The sequence below is a fragment of the Mus caroli genome, chromosome 9 (assembly GCF_900094665.2).
Source record: "Mus caroli chromosome 9, CAROLI_EIJ_v1.1, whole genome shotgun sequence".
NCBI lineage: Eukaryota > Metazoa > Chordata > Mammalia > Rodentia > Muridae > Mus > Mus caroli.
The window spans coordinates 110418421-110433854 of NC_034578.1; positions in this window are offsets into that span (position 1 = coordinate 110418421).

Below are 15434 nucleotides of genomic sequence, written 5' to 3' on the forward strand. Positions count from 1 at the left end.
ATCACTGAAGGAAAGTCTAGACAGGAGCTTAAGCAGAACCTTCAAGCAGAATCCATGGAGGAATGCAAGTTTGTTGGTTTGCTCTTTAGCTTGCTTGCTGGCCCGTGCTCTGATAGCTTTCTTATGTAGTCTATGTCCACCTGCCTAGGGATGATGCTGCCCACAGTGGACTGGGCCTTCCTACAGCAATCAAGACCATCTCTCACTGATATGGGTATAGAACAATGATCTGGGCAAACGGCCTTGGATTTCTGACTCTTCGGCTTGCACTTTCCAAGGCTAGGATTACAGGCAGGAACAACCACATCCAGTTTATACTGTGCCAGGGATCAGACCCAGAGGCCCTATGTATACTAGGCAAGCACCTAATTACTGAACTACACCACCCCCTCCCCAGCCCCGAGGGTTTGGGGACAGCCTCATGTAGCCCAGGTCGGCCTTGAACTCACTGTGATTCTTTTGCCTCTGCTTTCCAAGTGCTGGGGTCACAAACACACATCACAGTGCCCAGCTCACTTCTGTAGGTTTTTACAAGGATACTAAAGTATCCTAGAGGGAGAGGGGAGAAGGAGTTGCCATTAAATGGGACAGGATGAAGCAGACAGATGACAGCTCATGCCATGAACTGGAGAATGTAATTAACTCAGTTTTCCCACAGCTGCAAAAATCCTAATGCATTTTTTTTTTTCTGGTCTACAACATAGCCTGTGTTGGGCTCAGCATGATCTCATTAACTGCTGAGTGTCCTCAGGGACCAAGAACAGCTACTGAGCTTTTGGCTCTCATCTGGTACCTGGTACAAAGTATACATGTTCTATCAGGTTTTTAAAAGCTATGTTTTTAAATATATGTGTATGTTTGTGTATCTGTGCACATGAGTTCAGGTGCCCTGGGAGACCAGAATATGGTTTTGGATCTCTGGAGCTGGGGGTACATGTGGTTGTGAGCCACCTGATGGGTGCTGGGAATGGAACTCAGGCTCTCTGTAAGGGCAGTATGACAGCCAGCATGGTGGTGCACACCTTTAATCCCAGTACTTGGGAGGCAGAGGCAGGCAGATCTCTGAGTTCAAGGCCACCTGGTCTACATAGGGAGTTCCAGGACAGCCAGGGCTACATAGAGAAACCTGTTTCAAAAAGTAAACAAACAGACAGATAGAGACACAGACAGAGTATTAGCCAGTAAGGTCTTAACTGCTGAGCCACTCCCTAGCCCTGTGTAGAGAGTTTAAGAGATCAATATCAGCCGGGCGTGGTGGCGCACGCCTTTAGTCCCAGCACTCGGGAGGCAGAGGCAGGCGGATTTCTGAGTTTGAGGCCAGCCTGGTCTACAAAGTGAGTGCCAGGACAGCCAGGGCTATACAGAGAAACCCTGTCTCGAAAAACCTAAAAAAAAAAAAAAAAGAGATCAATATCTACATTTCTTAAAAACTTACGAAAGCGTCTTCCTCCACCAAGACCACAGCACCCGGAAGTAAGATTTTCCAGTTTTCTCACTGTAGACCTTTTAAGGCTCACAATCAACAGGGAAGTTCTATGGTTTTGTCCTAGGTCTGTGTCTTTGGGAGTGGCTCCTTTCTTTCCCCTCCTGGTCTCCCCGGCTCATGCTTGGTCCTCTTAGTCTAGGCCAGGAAGTCAGATGGCAAAGGCAGTATGTTCTGGTCCTTTGATGGGCGAGCAGGCTGGCCTACTGCCTGTCACCCAGCAAAAGCAGGCCAGCAGCTGCTCAGCCTTAAAGGCAAAGTCCTCACCTGACCTTCAGAGTCTGTGCAGACCTGCTAAGGCCCAGACAAGCCATTGCTTGTGTGGCTGATGTCTCCACCTCCTTTTCCTCCTCCTCTCTTCTTCCTCTTCCTCCTCTTCTTCCTCCTCCTCCTTCTCTTCTGTCATGCTGTTAGTTTGAGACAAGATCTCACATGGTTGCCTAGGCTGGCCTTGGATTTCTTGCACTACTCCTATCTCAGCCTCAAGTGTGCTTGCTGCTTACCACGCCTTGTATACCCCTCTCACACACACCCCACCTCGCTCCCAGGGTCTCTTGTAGCCCAGGTTGGTCTCAAACTTGCCGTGTTGCTTCGGCTAACCTCCCCAGCCCTGAGATTGAGGGTTTTTCCCCTCTTGTTTCAGTGAGGTCTGAGACCACAGTCCCGCTTCTCATTTCTAGACTTCAACAAGGAAGTGTTTTAAATGAAACAACGGGGATGAAGACCGATTACATAATTAACTGTAAACATTTTCTCCTGCCTGGCTTCAGAGGTGGTGGTTTCTTAAAGACACTGGTGCTGGGTCTGCTGTTTGTGAAGCACTATGAATGATAACACCTTTCATACTACTTTCCAGTCAAAGTGTAGCAAACAACGTAGGTGCTGGAGAAAGGGTAGGAAAGAGCTCTTGGCTTTACCTCCTTTTCTAGAACTTTCTGCCTTCACCCTGCAGCTCCACTGCAAACCTTGCTGCCTCAGTTTCCCAGTGTTAGGAAATTAGGAAACAGGGGTTGGTAATGGAAAATGGACTGGTTTACAGTCTGTTTAACCTGGAGGATGGTCGAAGTCTAGCTGCTTCTGCAGTGTCTGAGGCCATCCTGTAACTTACCGTGAACGTAGCTGCTACACCTTAGCAGATGCTTGCTGGAGAGACAAGGACATGGGCCCAGGTTGCCTCCACTCTCTCTCTCTATTCTTGGTTACTGGGACACGTGTCCACTTGGTTCTAGTTGGGGAATATGGAACTAATATTTCCCACTTAAGAAAAAAATTAAGACCAGAGTCCACAGCCTGCTCCCTCCTGGCTGCGAGGGCTCATTCTGGACCGGCTATGTGATGCCCTGGTGCCTGTATGTGAGGAGGAGGTGCACTTTATCAGGCCAGGACTGGTGTCAGTACTTCCTGGAGTGTGAGCGTGTGGAAAGTGGCTCTCTCTGGGAATTATGAGGTCACACCACACTGCAACTGTCCCTTCTCCTCAGCAATGCTCTGCTCAAGGAACAGCTGAGCAGCACACTTTATGGCAGAGCTTGGTTGTAGTGGCCTCCCTAGATGGCACAAGCCAGGCTTCAAACCCCAGGGACCTTGGGCTTCTAGTGTCCATTTATGCCCTCAATAAGCTTGAACTTTGGGGGAAAAATAATATAAAAGTTATATTCTATTTAGTTGTGTGTGTCTATCAGAGGACAACTGTGGGAGTCAGTCCTCTGAAGTGGAAACATCTAGTTTCTTTGGAAAGTTAATTATGTCAAATGTTGTTTTGCTGGGGCTCACAGGTGAAAGGATGTTTGGATATAGCAGACACATGAAAGGACTCCTGATGAAGGAATATAGCTATGACCCCCACAGACAGTGGGAGACGAGCACTGAGCATTGGTTTGGTTTGCTCCGCCTTGTTATTCTTTGCTAATGACACACATGTATTGGTTCGCCTTACATAGCATTGTTGAGCTCAACTCTGGTCACGCTGCCATTGAGAGAAACTTGCCCAAGAACTGCTTGTGAGGTTCCTGCAGCAGCTTGCCAGTTCTGAGGCCTCACCTCAGGTCCCTTGGCGAGCTTGATGGTTTCTTCAGGATTGAACGACAGCTGCTGGTTCTGGCCTGGTGTCTGCCTGCCAAGAGCGCTGGTCTGTAGCCGCAGAGTTGTATCTGGTGTTTGCTAAAGGACTGAGCTGCTGACAAAGAAGATCGAGCTCGGTCCCAAAGGACTATTGGTGACCAGGTCAGGTCCACTTCCCCCACATCCTAATACCTTTTCTCTTCCACGACCTTTGCTGTTGTGGGATGGAGGGATGGTTGAACCATTATTAAAAATAGGCTGCAAAAATTTTATACCTAAATTTCTCCTTTCATCAAGTGGGTCCCCAGGGTCAGTGAAACTGAGCTGTCTAGCTTGGAGGTTAAGTTCACCTGCTGAGCTCACTTGCAGGTCCTGTGTCTTCCAATGTAGAAAGATAAAGAGTCCCAGGGCTGCCAATGGGCTATATGGTCCTTGTTGAGTTTGACCAAGTTCTTGGTCTGTATGTTCATTCCTTTGGCACAGAAGGGAGTGGAATCCTTCTGTAGCCTTTCTTTTCCTTTCCTTTTTACCTTCCTTCCTTCCTTTTTTTTTTTTTTTCTTAAGCAAGGTCTCATATATCCCAGTCTGACCTTGAACTCCCTATGTAGGTAAGGATGGCCTTGAATTCTGCTCCTCTTTACCTACCCAGGCTGGAACTGCAGAGATGTTCCACTGTGACTCACCTCTGCAGTGCTTGGTATGGAGCCCAGAGCTCCCTGCATGCAGGGCAAACCCTTCTGCAACCCAGCACATTCCTGACTTCTATACATCTTTTTCTTGGGTGTAAATTCAATCTATGATTTCTACATAAATATTAAACACACTAATTTTGCAAGTGACTAAAAGGTGATACAGTCTTTATCCCTGACAGCCAAAGGGCAAATGGCCTCTCTTTATCTTCTTCCTTGCTAGGGCCTCAGCTTGGGATCTTGCTCTCTCTCTCTCTCTCTCTTCCATCAGTCTCCAGTGAAGAGCTGGGTAGGAGGCTTCTTCTGTTTCACCCTGGGGTCTGCTCCCTGCAGCCCTTTCAATCTGGAGCCCCCCTTGGCCAGCCACACATTTCCTTGTGGCAACTTTATTTCTGGAGTCTCCTTGTTCTTTCTTGATACTGAATGGTGACCAGAGGCTTCCCAAACACTTTCAGGAAGAAAGGGGGTCTGGTTCAGGGTAACATGTACCAAAAGGCTCCACTCCCAGAAAGCTCCACTTTGCCAGCCTGAGACCCACCAGCTGAGTGATATTTAGAAGTTATTTTACAAAAATGTGTATGGGTGTTTTACCTACATGCATGTGTCTGTACTACATGGGGACCAGCTGTCTACGGAGGTCAGAAGAGAGCATCAGATACCCTGAAACTAGAGCTGTGGATGGCTGTGAGCTACGGTGTGGGTGCTAGGAGTCAAACACAGTCTCTGGAAGAGCAGCCGGTGCTCTTAACCACTGAGGCACCTAGCGGCCACTTTTAACAGGAGCACAGACTCTCCCGTTGCCCCCGCAGAGGCCTGACAGGCAGCTGGATGCAGGATGAGCATCTCTGCCTCCATTCTGCACCTGTCTCTTTCCTTGCTTTAAACTTGGGGTCTGACTTCTGTTCTGTGTGTGGATGTTAGGGAGCATTCCTCAAAAGCTGGGGATTCCCCCGCTTCAAGGCTGAAGACACAGAGATAAGAGGCACCGAGGTGTTCCCGGGCTTTGCAGGGACAGCCTGATGAACAGCCTGTCCCCTGCCTGCTTCTACAACGTTCCAGATCAGCAGAGAGACTGGATGTCCCCAGCTCTTGTGTAACCGAGTCCTACCTCTGCTCCTCCATTGGGATCTTCCTTGGCAGCCTTGTCTCCCCAGGCTATCTCCAGCACCAGCCCACCCCGCAGGCGTCTCCTCCCCTGCCTCCAGCAGCACACTCAGACCCCGACCTGAGACAGCTGAAGCAGTATCCAGCTTGGTCCTTCCCAGGATAATGAGAGATTTGTCAGTGCCTCCCAAACAATGGGTTCCTCCCCCACATCCTCCATCGCTTGTCACCAGTTTAGTGACATGGGGGCTGGTTGGGACACCCCCGTGTTAGGCCTCTGATACGAGACTATAGAGACAGAGCTCTTCACCTTGGCATGGCTTCTCTGGGTGACTTGCCCATCTTTTGTGTGTGCGGAGAAGTGCATGCTGGGAACTCGGCTGGGCAGTGAGCACACACTACAAGGGACATATGCATTCTCCTTCTGTAGGTAAGTCCGGTACTTCTTAAAACATTTCCCCCTCCTTCTCCCCCTCCTCCTCCTCCTTCTCCTCCTCCTCCTCCTCTTCCCCCTTCCTCATCATCTTCCTCCTCCTCTTCTTCCTCCTTGCCACCTTCTACTTCCTCCTCCTCATTATCATCATCATCATGTGTGTATAGTTCAAGTTCAGAGGGGAAAAAAACCTTTCAGGAGTGGCTTCTCTCTTTCCACTGTGGATCTGGGCATCCAGTCATTAGGCTTATAAAGCAAACAATTTTACCTGTTCAGTAGCCCATCCCCCAACACATACTTTTTAATACAGTCTCAGGCTGACCTTTAACCCAAAGAAATAGCCTGCCTCTGCCTTCCAGTTGCTGAGATTACAAATACCCATTGCCATGTTAGGATGGTATAACCTAAAAAAAAGTGTATTTATATTTATGTTTTGTATGTGTGTCATGTGTGTGTGTGTGCCCAAGGAGACCAGATAAGGGCTTTGGATCTCCTGGAGCTGGAATGGCAGGTATATCACATGATTGCCTGGCATCCAAAGAGGTCAGAGGAGAGTGTGAATCCCCTGGAGCTGGAGTTTGGGCAGATGTGAGCCACCCTGTGGCTGTTGGGAATGGACAAGAGCCACACCTACTCTTTTTTTTTTTTTTTTTTTTGGTTTTCGAGACACTTTTCTCTGTGTAGCCCTGGCTGTCCTGGAACTCACTCTGTAGACCAGGCTGGCCTCGAACTCAGAAATCTGCCTGTCTCTGCCTCCCAAGTGCTGGAACTAAAGGCGTGCGCCACCACCGCCCAGTTTTAAGTACACTGTAGCTGTCTTCAGACACACCAGAAGAGGGCATCAGTTCTCATTACAGGTGGTTGTGAGCCACCATGTGATTGCTAGAATTTGAACTCAGGGCCTTCGGAAGAACAAGTCAGTGCTCTTACCTGCTGAGCCATCTTGCCAGCCCCCACATCCATTCTTAACCTCCAAGCCACCTCTGCAGCCCTCGCTGGTATGCGCAGTGTCTCTGTGCAGTCTCTCCCAGCTTTCTGGACAGTTGTTTATCACCGTCACTAGTACATGTTTTTGTGTTTCCTTCCTCTGTGATGCAGCTTTCCAGAAGGCAAGGTGTCTGCTTAGCATCTGTGGTTTTCAGAAATGAGCAATTCTTAGGGAGGAAGAAAGCAGGGCTCACACTGGGCCTAGTGGGGCAGGCCTGTCGTCCCAGCACAGGACACAGAGGCAGAAGGGCCCTGAGTTTGAGGCTAGCCTGGGCTACATAGCAAAACCTGGTCTAAACCACTAAGGTGTGCATGTGGGAGCGTGGAGGCAGGTGGAGGGAAGCGCTGAGCATTCTGGGAAGGGTTCTTTGTTTGTTTGGTTTTCTAGGGTTGTGGCTGGAGGTCCAGGTCATGGACCCATCCTGTGTGGTGTTTTGTTTTAGCAATATGGAGAATATTGGCCAAGTCCTCATGTACCGTGCACCCTGAACTCCTTCCCTCCTCCACTTGCATGCATAGTTTGGGAAGCGTGTTTCGTGACAGATAACCCACAATCACGCGCTTGTTTCCCTGCGTGGGAAAATGAAAGCAACCAAGCTGCCCTGGGAAGATTGTAGCAAGAAAGAAAGAAGGAAAGAAAATCTCAATTCTTAGTTAAACCTAAGCTTATTCCAGCAGATGTTTCCTTTATAGGAACAGTGATGCCTTACTTCTTCTCCTTCTCCTCCTCCTTCCCCTTCTTCTTCCTCTTCCTCCTCCTTCCTCCTCCCTGTGTCCTTGAAACATTTTGTTTGTTTTAGTCATCCGCTGCTCTGCTCTAGTGGGCTTGCTGAGAAGTTACTAGAACTTCCAGACAGAATTGCCATCGAAGGTGGGGTAGCCCTTCATGGTAGACTCCACTGAGCAGGTACCAGGTCCTCGGTTTGACGTTAACACTGAAAAAGAAAGAAGAGAAGAGAGAAGAGAAGAGAAGAGAAGAGAAGAGAAGAGAAGAGAAGAGAAGAGAAGAGAAGAGAAGAGAAGAAAGAGCAGAGCAGAGCAGAGCAGAGAAGAGAAGAGAAGAGAAGAGAAGAGAAGAGAAGAGAAGAGAAGAGAAGAGAAGAGAAGAGAAGAGGACACAGGGAAATGCTGGGGAACAGAATCCAGTCAGCATCCTCCCCAGCATCCTCCTCAGCATCCCCCTCCTCCTGTGTTGAGCCAGCATCCTCCTCCTCCTGTGTTGAGCCAGCATCCTCCTCCTCCTTTGTTGAGACAACTTTTGCTCCAACTCACAGCAGGACCTGGAGAGTCTCAGCTTATTTCTGATCTTCAGTTTCACACCATGAAACTGTCAAGGCCACTCATCCTTTGTTTCCAGCCCTCCAAGAACAGTTTGTCACATTGAAACAGTGAGTGGTGGTTTGTATCTGTGATCCAGTTGCTAGGAAGGCTAAGGCAGAGGATTCCTAGAGGCCATCCTGGGCTACAGAGTGACTTCCAGACCAGCTTAGGTTGCATATGGAGACTTACCCACCCCCAAATATATCTATGTGACCATCCATCCATCCATCCATCCATCCATCCATCCATCCATCCAACCATCCAATCATCTACTGACTGTCTCTCTCCTCAATCCATCCACTCACCCACCTAATCTCTCCCTCCTCCATCTACCCATCCATGCTGTTGGGAAGAGGACATGTGCTGGATGGCCACTGGTGGTGGCTTTGCACTGCATTTACCACCGAGCCTGCTTATCGCCTGTCTTTCTATGCATGTCCCAAAGCCTGGTATATTTGCTTTGTGCTCTCTCAGGATTTTGGAATTTGAGGCAAACTCTCAATCTGCAGACAATTTCAAATTTGGTTTTGCCTTTAAGCCTGAGATCCTCATAGTACTGGAGTTTGAGGGGGGCTATGTAGAATGTATAGATTCTTTTTCTTAGAAATAACCTTAATGGAACCAAGTCTTAAGCAAGCATTTGGTAGACTGACTGGCAAATGTTTGTTCACCCAACCACCTAGTTTTCATCTATTCATTTATCCATCTGTCCATCCACTCATCCATCCATCCATCACCCACCCACCTCTCTATCCCTCCATCCCTGACCCTTCACCCATCCAACTACACCTCCACCCATCTATCTACCTAGCTGTTCATGCTCATCTACTCAGCCTTCATCCACATCCATCCATCCATCCATCCATCCATGCATCCATCTATCCATCTACCTTTCTACCTCTCCATTCATGCATCTACACATCCACCTGCCTGCCCAACCATTTACTTATCTGTCCTAGTTAGCTTAAACTGTCAACTTGACAGTGTAGAGTTATCTGAGGGAGTCTCAGGTCTCAGCTGAGGGATTTTTTTTTTTAAGATTTATTTTATTATTATAATCAAGTGCACTGTAACTGTCTTCAGACACACCAGAAGGGGGCGTCAGATTACATTATAGATGGTTGTGGTTGCTGGGATTTGAACTCAGGACCTTTGGAAGAGCAGACAGTGCTCTTAACAGCTGAGCCATCTTTACAGCTCCCCCCCCCCCTTTTAAGATTTATTTATTTCATGTATGTGAGTACACTGTCGCGGTCTTCGGACACACCAGAAGAGGGCATCGGATCCCCATTACAGATGGTTGTGAGCCACCATGTGGTTGCTGGGAATCGAACTCAGGACCTCTGGAAGAGCAGTCAGTGTTCTTAACCGCTGAGCCATCTCTCCAGCAACCAGGTGTGGGATTCTTAAGACCAGAGTGGCCCATGGCTACACTGTGAGGGATTGTCTTGATTGGTGATTGACTTGAGAGGCAAGTCTATTCCTGGACTGTGTAAGGAAGCCATTTGAGCATGAACCTGTGGTCGACCTAGCAATCAGCATTCCTCCATGGGTTCTGCTTTGAGTTTCCTCGATGATGGACTGTGACCTGGAAGTGAACGCTGAAATAAACCTTTGTTCCCTCGGGGTTGCTTTTGGTCATGGATTTCCTCACAGCAACAGAAAGGAAACTAAAACACCCCCTGTTACCCGCTCATCCATCTAGCCATTCTCTGTCTATCCATCCATCCATTCACATCCCCTCACCTACCAATCCCTACACACCATTTGTCTGTCTGTCCATCCAGCTGTCTCTCCATCCATCTCTTCTTCACCTGCCCACCATCACTCCATCTGCCCATCCCTCTGTGTTCTCCAGCATGGAAAACCTATTTTCCTGACATGAAGGCACACGGGGCATCTGATCCCATATTTTTTTTCTATGTTAAAAAAACGAAGGCTGCAGTCTGGGAGGGGCCGGAAGAAAGACACCCAAGCACCCGCCCTGCCACATGGCAGGTGCCATGTGATGCGGGTACCATGTGATGCAGGTACCATGTGATGCATATGTGACAGAGATTTGGGAGAACAGGTGGAGCTGAATGTTTTAAGGTGGAACTGGAGATGCGACAGTGGCGAGGAAGAGGTAGACCTGAGAAGCCTGCACAACCATTATATGAGGCCATGGTGATGTCTGGGTTCGAGGTCCCACCATAGTGGGGTTTGTACTGATGTCTGTGGCTCCATTTGCCACTGAAGGCTGTCTGGATGTCAGTGGTCTGGGCTGCTGCCTGAGACCATGTTGATGGCTGGAAGCTGTACTGATGTGTGTGTGTGTGTGGTCATCTGAGGTCATCGTGAAGTCCTGGTCTGGGCGGCTGCTGAGGGCCATGTCTGGAGTTAGGGTTGATGTCTGTGGTCTGAGTGGATGTTCATGGTCTGGGCTGCCACCTGAGGCCATGGTGACATCTGGGCCCATGCTGCCTCCAGGGACCATGTCTGGGTCTGTGATCCTATGGCTGCCAGGGTCTGTGTTGATGAATGAGACCTGTGTTACCACCAAAGGCCATGTGGATGTCCATGGTCTGTGCTGCTTCCTGAACCACGTTGATGTCCAAGCACTGTGCCAAGCCGGTCCCACACTTCGTCTTCTGTAGGGGAGCTAGCCCTACTCCTCACCTGGGCAGCGTGGGAGAGCTGCCTCTGATGGCATGGGTGAGCCCAGATGGAGTGAATGCTGGAGAGCTGGCCCCACCTCTTGCCAGCTGTGGCACTCAGGGAGAGCTGGCCCCATCCCTCACCGGCTGCAGCAATCAGGAAAGCCACCCCCTTCACCTTGCCTGGGCAGCATAGTAGAGCTGGCCCTGGTGGCAGGGGTGGGGCAAGGGTGGCTGGCCACAAGTGAACTGGGCCCTTGTGAGCTTGGGAGACCTAGTGTCTGTTGAACAATGGCATGGGGCCTAGGAGGGAATCCACCCCTCCCCCTTCCCCCTGCCCCTTGCCACCCACAGCAGGCAGGAGAGCTGGCCCTGGTGGCATGGCACAGGAGATCTGGTGGGCTGACACACTCAGCTTCCACTCAGACCCAGATCCAGGGCTCTGAGTTGGCCTACCCAACATTTGCCTATCTATGAACTGCAGGACCACATGAAGTGATGGGTCCTGCAGAAACAAAACTGAAAGTTCTCTGTGACACAGGGCAACAACAGAGGAGTCCCAGCGAGGGTCAGTACTGATCTGTATAGCAGAAGCCAGGGGACTTGAACCAGACCAATGGCTCACTGCAATGAGGATTTGCAAGTAAAGCTGTTGGGGCAAAAGTATGACAAGCTGTGACATACTATAGCTTCCATGACAAGGGGTTGTTTTTGTTGTTGTTGTTTTTGTTGTTACCATTTTGTTTTTCTTATTTTTGTTTTGTTTTGGGGAGATTGCTGAGGCAGAGAGCAGATACGAAAGGGTGGGAGATGGGTGGGATTGGGGTGCCTGGTGTGACATTCATAAAGAATCAACAAAAAGTTAAAAAAAATTAATTGAGCTAGGTGGTGGTTGTGGCACAGGCTTTTAATCCCAGAACTTGGGAGGCAGAGACAGGAGGATCTCTCTGAGTTCAAAGCCAGCCTGATCTACAGAACTAGCTCTATGCTGGTCAGGGTTACACAAAGAAACTCTGTCTCAGAAAGCCAAAGCAACCTAAACAAAACAAAACAAAACAAAACAAAACAAAACAAAACAAACATCGAAACAAAAAAAATCCCAAACCTAATTCATGGTTCTGGTTGTTAGGAGTTTTAGGGACAGAAGGATGGCCTTGCATGTGCTGGGCCAGCGCTCTGCTGCCGTACTATGGACCCCAGCTCCAGTCTGAGCTTTGACAAAAGCATGGGGCCCTTGTCACTAAGGCCACAATGAAGACAGGACCATTCACTGCCCAGACATCTCCGAAAGTCTTCTCTGCAGCTCCTCTCCGTGTCAAGCCCTTGCTCGACACAGGTGCGTGGCAACCACCAATCTACAGTCACTGGCTCTGCCTTCTCCAGAGCATCCCAGGCATGAAGCCTCCCCTGTGAGGTTGGGTTATCAGTGATTTTCTGTTTTTGCAGCCATACAAATGTTTCCCAATTTGTTTCCCCCTCATTTCTCCTGCTTTTCAGGTGTTTATACATTAAAAAAAATGTCACGTTCTGCTGGGCAGTGGCGGCAGTGATCACAACTTTGATCACAGTGCTTGGGAGGCAGAGGGCAGAGGGCACAGGGCAGAGGGGAGAGGCAGGTGGATCTCTGTGAGTTTGAGGCCAGCTTGCTCTACAGAGCTAGTTCTAGGATGGCCAGGGCTACACAAAGAAACCCTATCTCTAGACCACCACCACCAACAACAAAAATTATATTTTATTGAGTTAGTGTGTGTGTGTGCCTCTTTTTTTTAATATTTATTTATTTATTATATGTAAGTACACTGTAGCTGTCTTCAGACACTCCAGAAGAGGGAGTCAGATCTCATTACAGATGGTTGTGAGCCACCATGTGGTTGCTGGGACTTGAACTCAGGACCTTAGGAAGAGCAGTCGGTGCTCATAACCGCTGAGCCATTTCACCAGCCCGTGTGTGTGTGTGTGTGTGTGGCTCTTAGTAAATTTTTTTTATCATTCTCTCTTCTCCCTCCATCTGTCCCTCTCTCCCTCCTCCCCTCCCACCTCCCTCACTCCCTCCTCCCCTCCCCTGCTAGGATCTCTCCTGTCTCAGGCTGGCTTGGAACTTGCTGTGTAGCTGAGAATAACCTTGAACTCCACACCCTCCTGCCTCCCTGTCTTAGGTGCTGGGACTGCAGGTGTGCACCATTGTGCCCAGCTTTATGTGGTGGTTCGGATAGAACCAGGCAAGCACTTTACAATTTGAGCCACATCCTCAATCCTGTAGTAATATTTTATAGCAACGATAAACTCTGTTATGAAACAAATGGAAGACAGAAACTCCATTAAATTGCATTTGCACGGCTGTCAAAGATCAATTGCTGAGCCGGCGACGTGGCTTAGTGGTAAAGAACATTCTCCATGCAACCACGAGAACTGAGTTCAGACCCTAGAGCCTGTGGAAGCAGCTGGGTATGGTCCCAGACATACCTGTCATCTCAGTTCTCCTGGAACTGGACACCAGAGCATCCGTGGGGTCGCCTGGCTGCCAGCCTAGCTCCAGCTTCCGGGCAAGACCTCAGCTCAAAGCACCAAGAAGGAAAGTGATAGATCAGGGCACCCGCTGGGCACCCTGCTTCAGCCTCTGCATGCATGCCTGGCATACTCATGGGCACGCACCCCACCCCCACACAGAGAATTATAAAAGGAGTTTCCAAAGCCAAGATCAATTGCTAAGCTAGCTGTAGGAGTTTAAGCCATCTAGTGAAGGGGCTGAAGTAGGAGATGGGACATTCAAGACCTGCCTGGGGAACTTAGGTAGACCCTATCTCAACACCACCACCACCACCACCTCCACCCCTCCCCTGCCACCACACTATAAAAGGGGCAGGGACGAGATGTAGCTCATTGAAAATCACTTGTCCCTGGCATCTGTGAGGCTCTGGGTTCTACACTCAGTAGCAGAGACCAAGTGGCTTATGGAAGCTAGAGTCACTAGAGAAAGGGAGGGAGGGAGGAGAGAAGGGAGGGAGGAAAATGGAGAGAGAGAGAGAGAGAGAGAGAGAGAGAGAGAGAGAGAGAGAGAGAGAGAGAGAGAGAGTCTTGTGAATTGTGAATTCCAGGCTGGCCTTGAACTTGCTGAGTAGCTGAGGATAACTTTAATTTCTGATAATTTCTGATCCTTCCTCCTTGACCTTCTGGGTACTGGCACTGCAGGTGTGTAGCTCCTGGCTCAGAGTACTCTTAAAGGAGCTAAATGCTCACTGGAGGACAGACTGTCACTTCCGGTTTTGTTGTTGTTGTTGTTGTGCCTCCCCCCCTCCACTCCTCCCGCCCCAGCTCAAGACCAGGTGGTATGCTATGCCTGCAAGAACGCTGAGCTTGGAGTTAGGAGACCCTGGTTCCACAAGGCTCTTCTGAGTTCCTGTTTCATCCTGGTAAGTCCAGTTTGGTGGCTCAAGCAATAAACACTGTTTTGTGCTGCCTGTGGCTGGGTGATAGAAGCCTAAGGACCTCCCTGCTTCCCTTAAATTGCTGATGGGAGAACAGATTCCTCACTGCGTACAACAGGAAATGGGATTCCAGGCACCCAGCACGGTCTGTAGTTTCATTAAGTATAGAAAATGAAACCGGACCTTTTGTGGAGCAACATCACCAAGGATGTTAACAGTGGCTAAGAACTGAGGGTCAGAGCTGGGTGTGGTGGCACACACCTCTAATCCCAGCACGCAGGAGCCAGAGGCAGGTGGATCTCCAGGAGTTTGAGGCCAGTTGGGTTTGCATAGAGAGTTCTAGGCCATTCAAGGCTGTGTAGTAAGAACCTGGTTAAAAAACAAACAAACAAACAAACAAACAAACAAACAAACTCAAAAACAAAGCAAACAAAAATTACTGAGGGTCTGGGATGAGGAGATAGGTCAGTCAGGAAAACGCTTGCTGTGTGAGAATGAAAAATTGCTCAGTCCTTAGAACCCATGTAAAACATTGGGCGTGGTGGCTCACAGGAGCTGAACTAGTGAACTCCGGACTGCATGTCAAAAACAAGGTGAATTGTTCCTGGGAATGACACCTGACATGTCTGTCACCCACACATACATGCACATACAATCATGGGCTTGTGAGACGGCCCAGCAGGTAAGGCACCTGCCGCCAGGCCTGCTGGCCTGAGTTCAGTCCCTGGTAAGCAGGCGAAGTATTTGCTGCCAAGCCTGAGGATCTGAGTTGGATCACCTTGGCCCCTGGAGTAGGAGAGAGCTGCCTCCTGCAAGTTCTCCTTTAATCTCTGCAAACATGTCATACCACTTGTGTGCCCCCTCCCGTTTTAATATTTTTTTCCTCTTACTTTTTCTATTATTATATTTCTTATTATATATTTTAAGGGGTTGGAGTGATGGCTCAGCCTTTCAGAGGGTTTAGTTTCAGGTCCCAGCACCCACATGGTGGTTCGCAGCCATCTCCAGAGCCAGTTCCAGAGGCTCCTACATCCTTCTCTGACCTCCGTGGCAGCAGGCATGCACTCAGTGGGGGCAGATGGTGCACACCTGTGATCCCAGCACGTGGGAAGCAGAATCCAGAACTCAAGGCCAGCCTTGGCTACATAGTTACTTGAGGTCAGCCTGGAGTACTTGAACTCATAACTCAGTAAGCAAGTGAACAAACACCAAACTAACCAAGGGACACCTCTGTGTCCTTCGGCTTCAGTGTGGGTCTCCCTCCCCTCCCCCCTCCCCAGTTCCTCTGTGTAGCCC